The 9,680-nt window shown below is 36.6% G+C and overlaps 1 long non-coding RNA gene across 1 annotated transcript; it reads right to left on the bottom strand.

Annotated features, from left to right (window-relative positions):
- Positions 1-4,723: 4,723 nt before the first annotated feature.
- Positions 4,724-7,106, bottom strand: LOC140867673 (uncharacterized). The gene is made up of 3 exons (XR_012145231.1): positions 6,916-7,106; positions 5,274-5,370; positions 4,724-5,058 (listed from the first exon to the last, which is right to left on the bottom strand). It is a non-coding gene; the product is annotated as an uncharacterized lncRNA (long non-coding RNA).
- Positions 7,107-9,680: the final 2,574 nt, after the last annotated feature.

Here is a 9,680-nt window from a genome sequence, read left to right as displayed (position 1 = left end):
ATCATGAAGGACTTTTTTTGAAGAAACCTGTTTTCAGTCACGGTCAACTGTACGTTGCTTTATCCAAATTCACAAGTCCTAAGGTCCTCAAACTTTTAATATATGATGTAGATGGTAACCAGGAAAACTCAACGACAAATGTCGTATTCAAAGAAGTTTTTCATAATTTGTAATATTTTTTTTCACACGTCAAATGTAGTAGTCACTGTTAAGTTAGCTTGTGTAACGCCCCGAATTTATCTTAATTGAGTTTATTTGAGATAATAGGAGATTACAGAAGTCGAGAGCCGATTTGTGGGATTTTCAGGGACTAAAATGCAATTTTTGAGTTTGTTATTATATTTAAGATCCTTTGACTTTCTCATTCTTCCCCATCACCTCCCCTAGCCGTTTCCCTCCATTGAAGACACCCCAAACGCCTTCCAAGCTTTGGGATTTCGATTTTCGGTCGATCCGTTCGTTGGAATTTATTTCTTAAGGCAGATTAGCGATCACAGCAGCGAGAGCTTCGTTCTATCGTAAGCATTTCTCCGATCGGATACATTCTATTTTTTGGATGTTGTTAGAATCGATTGAGTTTCGATTATGTTGTTCTTGAACGAGTTCTTATCATTTATTCTCAATCGGTTTTGAATTAGAGCATCGTTCGAATTTGTTATGATTTTTGAAAGATTATTTTGAAAATTGAGTTTTGAGATTTGAAAGGTTTGAGTTCTTATTGTTGTTTTAGCATTGAATAGAGTTGTTTGAGATGCTGTACCGTTGTCTATGTTTTCGGTTTGATCAGTTATAGTTGTTATGCCGCAGGTTTGAGTTTTGAGATTTTGGACCGTTTGAGTTGTTGATTTTTGGCGATTGAGTTTGTTCGTCGTTGTTGATCTTCTTTTGCCTCCGTACAGATTCGTTTGGAGTTGTTAAGCCCAGAGTTAGCAGTAATCGATCGTCGAATATTGGACGAGGAGCGGTAAAGAGCTTTACCTTGAGCGTTGTTGTTGTTTAGGTTGTATAGATGTTGATATAACCTATTTTTGTAGCATATCAAGAGTTGGAGCTATTTGAATCAGAAGTTAAAAGCAGTCATCCTCTAAGCGGGATAGAACTCTCAAGACAGATGGTTCTTGAGTTTCCCTTAAAGCACATACTTGCATTAATACTTGTTCTAGACTGGGAAACTTGTATTTTGTTGTTTGAACTCTTGTTGTTAGTTGATTTATGGTTAATGCATTTGGTATTCTATATGCATTCATATTGAGCCTAAATCCTTGATTTCAGCGGACAGAGCAGCCCTTTTTGTTTAGAAGATTTGGGGCTATATTGTGAGTGGCCTGGGTTGTAGAAGTTTACCTAGTGTCAGCATACTCCTTATAGTCGCACCAAAATCTAGAGGATTGTGATACGTGGCACCACCTCGATCGGGAGAGTCGGTGAGTTGTTACGTGATCTCATCCTCGGGATCCCAAAAGTAGAGCAGCAATTCCTTGATTATCAGAGTTTATATCCTTGTTTTAAATACATGCATTCCATTCGTATTAGCATTGATTATTTGTCGTTATATCATGCTATTGATATATTACTTGTTATTGCATGTTATGTTGTTTTTACTAGGAATATCATTCTCACCGGATTATCCGGCTGTTTCTTTGTTTTGTATGTATACTTGGCAACGGGTGGGGCAGGATCAAGTCAGAGGAGGCTTGGTTAGAGTCGAGATCAAGGGATAGAAGTGAGACTCGGTTTAAAAGTCGAATCAGCATGTCAATCTAGTTTATGATTTGAAGCATGTTTGAACTCGAACTTGGTTGATGTTTGTAGTTTCTATTATTCGAATATTGGGGATTGAATGTTGTCGTTGCATGTATTATGAACTTCGTTATGTTTTGAATGGATATTGGATTGAGTTGGAAGTTATTTTTCTGGTTTTCCTTGTTCAGAGTTGTCATCGCTCGATCGGTAGAGTTTTACCGATCGAGCGATGGTGTTTAGGCTCTGTTTTTGTTTTGTAAAAAGGGTGCCCGCTCGATCGGTTGAACTTTACCGATCGAGCGGCGCATGTAATTGAGGCGGGCAGAAGTATTGTGAAAATATGCTCGCTCGATCGGTTGAACTTTACCGATCGAGCGAGGCACTATTCATTTCAAAAATAAAAAATAAATAAATTTTCATTGATTTTTATTTTGGATATTTTTTGTTTAGTTATTGTTTAACCCGAGATTAGATGTTTAGAATCGAGGTCTCACATTAAGTGGTATCAAAGCGATAAGTTCTTGGTTTGAACTAGAAGTGAGCGGGGTAGATCGAGTTTGCGTGTATTGGCTCCTCGCATGTGATTGAGTTATTTATTTGATCTTTTAAATTCCATGCGAGCATGCTTTATTATTTGAGAAGTATTTGAATTACATGACTATGTGATTTAATTTATAAAGCATGAACTACTTGAGATATAACAGTTTCTGTTATCGACTTGTATCCGTAATTCTGAAAGGTTGAAGGGCACTGAATTGTAGCGATTGAGATATCTTGTGTCTTAACCCTTTGATTATCAGATGGGTCCTCGTCGAGTTATTAACATAAATCACCGCCAGTTACTCCTCCGAATGAGCAGGTAGTAATGTTACTGATCAGATGGATGCCACAACAACTCCTATGGAAACCTTGCTGAAAAGGTTCCAATCATTTGAGCCGCCGACTTTGAAGGGTACTGAAAACCCTGTTGACTGTGAGAGTTAGTTGAACGACATTGATCAGTTGTTCGATTATCTTGATTATTTTGACGACCGCCGAACCAGGTTAGTCATTCATCAGTTGCACGGTGTTGCTAAGAATTGGTGGACCATGACGAAGAGGGATATGGAAAATTGAGGTACGGCTATCACCTGGAATCTTTTCAAATTGAGTTCTATAAACGCTTTTTCCCAGTTTCGTACCGTAAAGGCAAAGGTGCCGAGTTACAGTTTCAGGCACAACCGTCTCAGTTTCAAAACCAGCCTTCGCAGTATCAGAACCAACCACAGAGGTATGAAGGGGGAAGCAGTAGCGGTAACAGAAAGGATCAGTACCAAGAAAGAGGGAAACAATTCAAGTAGTTAGGGAACATTTCTTCTAGCTCTAGTGGCTCCAAGCAGTTCGGTTCAGGACAGAGTTTTGGATCTTCTTATTTGTTTTGCAACAAGTGTGGAGTTAGGCATTCCCCAGAGCAGTGTCTAGGAGGTTTTGGGAACTGCAATATCTGTCAGCATCCAGGACACTTTGCTAAGGTGTGTCCTCAGCGAGATAGAGATCGAGATCAGAGTGGGAGTTCATCTAGGCCTTCAGCTCAGCCTGAGAGGCAGTCGTCTGCGGTTCACTCCTTCCAGCCTCAGCAGCAGAATAGACAGAAAGGTAACCCGAATGTGAACCAGCCTCCGAGACAGCAAGTACGAGTCTTTGCCTTGACTGAGGATTAGGCTCAGGCAGCACCTGACGATGTTATAGCAGAAAACTGTTCGATTTTTGGTTATTCTTCTCATGTATTGATAGATACGGGTGCGTCTCACTCTTTTATATCTGAGAAATTTGTTTTGATGCATGCCTTACCTTGTGAGCCTTTGCCTGCTGAAGTAGCTGTTACTTCACCTTTGGGTGGGGGAATTGTGTCCATTAGATTGGTTCGGAACTGTGAGCTATGCTTCGAAGGTAACGTGATTATTTTCGATTGTATTGTACATGGGTTGTCATATTTTGACTGTATTATCGGTATAGATGCTTTGACCAAGTACAGTAATACCGTCGAATGTTTTCAGAAAGTAGTCTGTTTCAGACCGGAGTTTACAGAGGAGTGAAAATTCTTTGGTAAGGGTTCTCGATCTAGAATTTCTTTGATATATGTGTTGTCTATGTCTCGTTTGTTTCAGAAAGGAGCAGAAGGATTCTTGATCTATGTAGTGGATGTTCTGAAATCTAGCCCAACATTGGTTGATATAACAGTGGTTAGAGAGTTTGCTGATGTCTTTCCAGATGAGATTCCTGGATTGCCGCCTATTCATGAGATCGAATTCAGCATTGACTTGGTGTCAGATACTCAACCTATTTTCAAAGCTCCTTATCGTATGGCTTTGGTCGAATTGAGAGAATTGAAAGAACAGCTTGAGGATTTGATTTCCAAGGGATACATCGGACCTAGTGTGTCACCTTGGGGTGCTCCTGTTCTCTTTGTGTGAAAGAAATATGGTTCTATGCGGCTTTGTATTGATTACCGTCAAGTAAACCAAGCAACGATGAAGAACAAGTATCATTTACCTCGAATAGATGGCCTTTTTGATCAACTGCAGGCTTCTGCTGTCTATTCAAAGATTGATCTGATGTCGGGTTATCATCAGCTGAGAGTACGAGATGAAGATGTTCCTAAGACTGCGTTCAGAACGAGGTATGTTCATTTCGAGTTTATAGTCATGTCATTCGGTTTGACTAACGCTCCAGCGGTTTTGTTGGGTTTGATGAACCGTATATTTCAGCGTTATTTCGAAATAATGATCTTTCTAATCGCAGTTATCTTTAATTTTTTTAAAGTATATATCTTTGCATCAATCTATGCATGTGTAATGCGTTGTGTTGCAGATTGTTTGGAATCCATGGAAAAGGTCTTTCATATTTTATATATATATATATATATATATATATATATATATATATATATTATATGAATGATAAAAGTGACTATATGTAAATTTGAAAGGGTTATGAATGATAAAAGTCCAATCCGACCCGACAAATATTAATTTTTATGTCAAAAACATTACTTTATCTAATTTTAACTAAATACATAGACCCTTTCTCACAATAAAAAAATAACCATCATATCTTTGGAAATGAAATGAAGAAGTCTGCGTCTTATATTAGTATTAGTTAAATAAACCCCAAAATACTCGACTAAAATTTATTGTTACCTTTAAAAATTAAAACACTACTTATCCAAACTTAAGCAGAATATCACAAATCTTGATCAAAACAACCTTTCTCATGACCCCACTAAGCAGAATGCGTGAGAATAACCGTAGGCTTCTTCGCGATCCACCAGCCATGCTGCAAAACCAAAATGTAGTAACATAAAAGGGTGGGTAGTAGATGTAAAAAGTCATAGTTTCCGTAATTTATTTATATTTAATTAATTATGAATCGGCCATTTTAGATGCTAATGTCAGGTTTGTAAAAATATTATGACATAAAAATCCCAAAACTAACACTCTCAACAGATTAAGAATATGCATAGTCAAAGAGAGAAATGTAGTTGACATTACCTTGATCCTAATTCCCCCGGTAGTTCTCCGCAAACACCGTCGGCATACCATCAGCCAATACTTTTTTGTTACTTCATGCTGGCTCCCACACGCACGACTGTTGAAACGAAACAGTATTGTTACATGTGTGACTGAAATGTACAAGTTGATGCCATGAAGAAATTCAGCAACAAACAGAAGCAAAATCGGGCAAAAGAACTTGAGTGTCTGTCGTTGGAACATAATGCCAAAGACAAAGAATTGCACCACATTAACACACCAAGTGCAGACATGGGGGAGCTAGCCATACCAAAAACTAAATGACTGATGATATTTGATGAACCGCAAAAGTCAACATTTGACTATATGTTACCATGTTACAATATCAGGTATAAGCGACGCTTAAGCCAACAATCCCATCAAAATTGTGCCAAAATTTAAAAATCAATCGGAATGAAAAAACCACATATTAAAGGCACTTCTCTTATTAAAGCACATACAGCAGAATCAAATCTCAGTTGGGGGCATATATTTTTAACAGACATGTTGAGATGAAAGTTAGATTCATAAGTGAGTGTAACATGCTCCAAAGTAGATATGTAAAATTGTAGCAGTACCTAGGAATACATAAACGGCTAAAGTTGCAACAAGGGTGACCGAAACAAGAGTATCTTGTATGCACTCTATAAGCAACCAATACTTCTCATTTGAATATCACAGAGTGAAAATAAATGTGTAAATATAGCCGAACAAGTCAACCAGATGTCCCTGGCAAAAAGGAACCTTTACTAAAACATACTACTGCAATGAGCCCTTAAAAATGCACAACTGGATTTCCTAAACACAAAATAAAGCTGTCACTGTATAGAAAGCAATCACCAAACGTTATCTCCTCACAAACCCTGAGTGTTGGTTCGGCTGAATTGGGCAAGGCAACCACATATAATAATATAATAATAAACAAAAGGTCGACGAAAAATTACAAAGAACAGGCTCAAGACAATGGGAAAGACAACCAAATGCCTTCAACACAACTATGATATTTCTTAAGTGGCTTGGAATACCATCGTGCACAAATGCTCACAAAATCGGAAATTTCATCAACCATTATCTCCCATCTAGCATAATATCGACTTGATTTATGTATCAATGTCTCCTCACTCCAACAAAGGAAAAAAACAAAAGAAAAGGCAAGCATATATCAAACTCGATACAAACATAAAAAAATTATTGCTCACACGGCTGTACAACCTCGACTTTCGATGGTTCATAAATTTTAAAAATTACTTTAAAATTCTTATTTCCTTATTCATACTCGTCCCAAGAGGTGAAAGTTTTTTTCGAATAATCCCATGTTCAACATTTTAATTACAGATCTCATTATTTGCAGAACCACGCAACTTTCATTCAATATGGGAGCCTCAAAATGATTTGAAATTATGCTGACCACCGAATCTAAAAAGCATAAATACCATCAAACAATGACCATTTTTCCCACTGAAGAAGTCGTTTTCCACAGCGGGATTCACAAAAAAAAGATTTATTAACATCACCTGGACATCTATAACATAATTCAATAAGATTAAAAAAAAAAAAAAAAACATGGACTACGGGATAGAAAGTGAAATTCAAGAAAAAATAATAATTCAGGCAATGAATCTACCAGGTGCCAGATCCACGGCAGTGGCTGTTGGGATGAGAATTCCAGAATCCCATTTTCCTCTTTTTCCACAAGTCGATAATAATTTCAAAAGCCAATCGAAGAGAGTCAATCTATTGCGTTAGGGTTTGATAGGCTATAAATTGACTCTGTATGTAAAATTGGGCTGGGTAGTTGGATTGGCCCGCTGCGGTAAATAGGTGAATTGGGGTTGACAAATTTAAAGTGGCTTAAATAATGGATAGGTTTGATAGGCTATAAATTGACTCTGTATGTAAAATTGGGCTGGGTAGTTGGATTGGCCCGCTGCGGTAAATAGGTGAATTGGGGTTGACAAATTTAAAGTGGCTTAAATAATGGATCGGTCCGTCTCGTCTAGCCAAACAGTGAATTGCGGGCCAAATCGATTATTTCAAAAACCGTCGATACAGAGACGAGCCGATTTATAGTCAATCAAACCCTAATAATAGTGCATCTTTGAGTTTGCGATATTTAATTTAATTAAATAAAGCGGAAAATATGATTTGATATTTTATGTTTATGTTCACGTGAGCTTACAAATTTGGTTTCACTATATGTTCGATATATAATATAAAAATATATTAATCAAGACACCACAATCACATAAATTTGTTCATCGTCAATCTAAAATCATTTCAAAAAATATATGTGCGTAAAATTGATTTTATTTTCTCGCATATAAAATGTCACAAACAATCCATATTGACAAAAAAATGTCACATACACCACGTTCAACACATATCAATATTTACGGGTGACTCTTGTATGTTACTTTACAATATTAGTAACACACATGTTCAATTTCCAAATAGCGATAAGGATGTCACAAGATTACTGGATCACTCCACATTTTTTTAGTACACAATCACCAATCAATCTCATAAGATATACAATTATTCTAATTAGAAATAATGCGCGTGTGTTGCACATGGGAAATGTATTTTGGAATTGTAACGCTCCGAAAAATCCATAAATCCACTCACAATTGTTAAAGAAAGCTTAAATGAATTTTGAATGATTTTTAATGTATTTATTTATGATTTAAATATTTTGTTTAATTAAATGGTTTTATCTGGTATATTTATGATTTAAATGTTAGGTTTGAAAGATTTCATGCTATTTTTGTCAAGCCCCGGGCCCAGGCTCGCGCCTGCGTGACTGCACAATGGGCCTCTATAGCAACTATTTCGTATTCGTCCTCGTTTTACGAAAATGATTAATCTAATTTGCTATAGAAGTTCATTGAGTCCTTATTGTTGTTTTAGCATTGAAGAGAGTTGTTTGAGATGTTGTACTGTTGTCTGTGTTTTCGGTTTGATTAGTTATAGTCGTTATGCCGCCGATTTAAATTTTGAGATTTTGTACCGTTTGAGTTGTTGATTTTTGGCTATTGAGTTTGTTCGTCGTTGTTGATCTTATTTTGCCTCCGTACATATTCGTTTGGAGTTGTTGAAACCAGAGTTAGAAGTAATCGATCGTCGAAGATTGGACGAGGAGCTTTATCTTGAGTGTTGTTGTTGTTTAGGTTGTATAGATGTTGATATAACCTCTTTTTGTAGCTTATCCAGAGTTGGAGCTATTCGAATCAAAAGGTAAAAGCAGTAATCGTCTAAGCGGGATAGAACACTCAAGACAGATGGTTCTTGAGTTTCTTTTAAAGCACATACTTGCATTAATACTTGTTCTAGACTGGGGAACTTGTATTTTGTTGTTTGAACTCTTGTTGTTAGTTGATTTATGGTTAATGTTGTAACACCCGGTATTTTCAGTACGTAAATCTGCATGCATAATTAGGAATTTAATTAATTTAAAAATTTAGATTTACGGGTTAAATAATTATGTGAATTATCTGTGCTTATTTAAATGATTTTTTTTAAGTATTTAATCCATAAATAGAGATTTTCCTGATTTATGATATTGTATTATTTTATCGCGTTGACGAGACCGTGGACGGACGAGATGATAACTTTCTACCAAAATTATTTTATGAGTCTTTTAGGAGCTCGAAAATATTATTTTGAGTTTTATTTCCTCAAAATTATCAGTATTTAATTTTATATAATTTTAGGAGTTCATTTTTACCCGAATTAAGCCAAAATAATGACTTTTAATTATCTTTAAAATTCTCTTAATATAATATTTCGGGATTTTTATGTTTATTATGATATCTATTATTTTTTTTAAAGCCTAGATATATTTTTATTTATGTCATTATCTTGAAAGTTATTTCCTATCTACCCCAAGGCCCACCCTCACAGGCTCAAATCACTTCTACCTCACCCTAGTCGTCTCCCTCACCTCTCCATTCTTTTCCATCGACAGCAACATCAAGGAGGAAGCCATAGACCTTTATTTTTTGAAGCTTTTTCGAAGGTTGCTCGTCGTAGTCGTCCGGAATCGTCTTCACGTTCTTTCCATCTACTTTCTACGATTTAAGGCATGATTTTCCTTCTCTTTTTAAGAACCATACTAGTATGTATTATGTAGGTGGAGTGTATGCATCGGAATCCTCAAATATTTCAGATTTAAAATGGTATCGGTTGATGTTTGCAACTTGTTTATGTGTTTGTTCATGCATCTCATAATTGGTTCAAGCATGGTTCGATTCTAGCTGCTGGTTCATGGCTGGGTGTCACGTATGGGGTGCCTAGGGTCAAGTCAATTCATGGTTCAAGGCTGGAAATGGCTAGGTTGGAGGCTGGATTGAGGACAGGAGTTGTAGGCGTGTGGAATAGGGTTTAGGGAAG

Source organism: Henckelia pumila, chromosome 4 (genome assembly GCF_033568475.1).
Source record: "Henckelia pumila isolate YLH828 chromosome 4, ASM3356847v2, whole genome shotgun sequence".
In the NCBI taxonomy this organism is placed as follows: Eukaryota; Viridiplantae; Streptophyta; class Magnoliopsida; order Lamiales; family Gesneriaceae; genus Henckelia; species Henckelia pumila.
This window is presented reverse-complemented; position numbering and strand designations above follow the sequence as displayed.